This window comes from Castanea sativa, chromosome 5 (genome assembly GCF_040712315.1).
Source record: "Castanea sativa cultivar Marrone di Chiusa Pesio chromosome 5, ASM4071231v1".
Taxonomy (NCBI): Eukaryota; Viridiplantae; Streptophyta; class Magnoliopsida; order Fagales; family Fagaceae; genus Castanea; species Castanea sativa.
In genome coordinates, this window is record NC_134017.1 from 59,066,105 (window position 1) to 59,068,299 (window position 2,195).

At 32.8% G+C, this 2,195-nt stretch overlaps 1 long non-coding RNA gene across 1 annotated transcript; it reads left to right on the forward strand.

The window, feature by feature from the left end:
• Positions 1 to 304: 304 nt before the first annotated feature.
• Positions 305 to 1,890, forward strand: LOC142636432 (uncharacterized). Its single transcript, XR_012844311.1, has 3 exons — positions 305 to 371; positions 474 to 589; positions 1,440 to 1,890. It is a non-coding gene; the product is annotated as an uncharacterized LOC142636432 (long non-coding RNA).
• Positions 1,891 to 2,195: the final 305 nt, after the last annotated feature.

Here is a 2,195-nt window from a genome sequence, read left to right on the forward strand (position 1 = left end):
CTTATGAGTTACAGAATGGCATTACCTGGGCAATCTTTATGAAAAGAACGGTTTGATAAATGATAATTCTAAATTACAGGAACAATGCACTAAATGAATTACATAAGCATCTAGAGTAGATTACTATATACATGCTTTATTGGTATATTAATTATATTGACTTGGTTTGTACATTTTATAAGATAAGTAAATGATAGGATGCTTGTTTTTGTAATCCAAAATTTAATTGATAGTGCAAAATGACATGAATGGGGCATTTTTTAGTGTTTCCATTGCTGTGAAAATAGTGACATGTTCATTGTGCAGGTATTGAATGATCAGTCAACCATATGTTTTATGTTGTATAATGCAATTGAAGACATCTTCTGAATGTAAACCTAGCAACTCTGTAATTTTATTACTTAAAAAAAATTATAATTACAGTTTGACAATTTTGTAAGAGTATTTTGCTTCTTTTTTTTTTTTTGTTGCAGTATGGCCATTTCTTCCCAGATCCACAGTATGAAAATGTTCAGCACACTATTTGTTGTGATTCTTATGCCAGATATGCTTATGACTTTGAGTTTGCCAATAATGTTGGATTTCCAAGGTACATTAATATATTTTTTATCATAGCTCTTTCATCTCAGGCTAAAACATAACTGATACTTGATGATTATACTATAATCAATGTGCATGGCTTTGAAAAAGAAAGAAATGGAAAGTCTATTGATCAATTGAAATCTATCTCATTGTGCAAGTTCGATTCTCCCAATCCAGTTGAAGTATGTCAGTTCCAGTAGGTATTATTGTGTTGTCAATCCTTGAAAGATCAATTCATGAGTTGAAGCTTCTTTTCTTTCAGATTTTGCACATAATGTTTTCAGGAAATCTTAAAAATTCTTCTGTGTCTTGGGAACCACCGGGGGAAGGGGGGGTGTTGACTGATGAGAATGTCCCTCTTGAGCTGTAAATGCCACTTGGTTGGAGCTCAGAATTCGGAAAAAGTATGCACTAATATATAAATATAATATGAAAATTGTCCTATACAAAAAATAAAACTCTATGCAATTGTATTCAATTAATCCATCCTTTTTATTTTGTGAATGTACGTATCATGATCATAATTAGATGGGATCAGACCCATTTCCTCAATTCATTGACACCCAAAGATAATAGTAACATCACTTGCTAAATGCATGGGACAGAAATTCCTACGCTACAAATTGCATTTTAATACACAATTCTTGTGCTCCCTGAGGAACTTTCAATTCAGGATCGGGTTTTGCAACTAGGTAAACATATCTACCATTGGATAGCAATTATATTAAATGCAGTGCTAATTAAATAATCTATCCAATTTCTTAGGTTAGGGCTTACTACTTGTAAGCCTTGTATTTGGTTGTGATCCATGTTTTTCCCATTAGCTGAACCTAAATGATTTCTTTCAAACCTTGTAGAATAAAATTTTAAGCAGGAGCATCTTGTCTGATAGTGTAGTCTTTGCAAATCCCTCTAGAACACCAAATTCCAGCAAGCTAAGCTTTTGAAGGGTACCAAGATATTTTGACAAATAGAGGAGGCAAGCTTGTTATCGCACATGATCACTCTTCTGGAGGCATTTTCTTCCCACTTTCTTTTTATTTACTTTTCTGGTGAACTGTCATATTGAAATTGGTGGGTAGCTTCAGCATCTTCCTCTCATGTTTCATTGCTTTCCTTGTATTAGTCAATATTGATAATTGCATTCTAAATAAATTAAATTGAAGCATGAGCAGATTGTTATTAAATTTGAGGGAAAACTGCAATTCTTAACGGCATTCTCTCCAGTTGTTTATGGTTTTTCGTTAAATTGTTAAACTATCAGTCTATGTATTTACGCCTCATGTATTCACCACATCATGTCTTCCTCTATTTCTCAAACTAATTTATCTTTCGAATTTTGTGCTCTAAATTTTCTTCCAAAAACTTGTTTCCTAAGCTTGATATGATGAATGTGAATGCAGAACCATGCATTCCCTTAAACGGCAACTAAGGTTTTGAATTTTGCAATATGGAGTCAACTTTATGACAGTGTTGACCCTGATTTCTTAATTACCTCCCGTCTTATATCATTTCAAATTTCCTTTTTCATTCTTATCCATATTCTGTTGTATCATACCATGAAAGTTTCAAGGAAGATTGTTCCTTGTCACTTGCTTTGTTTTGTTCAAAGT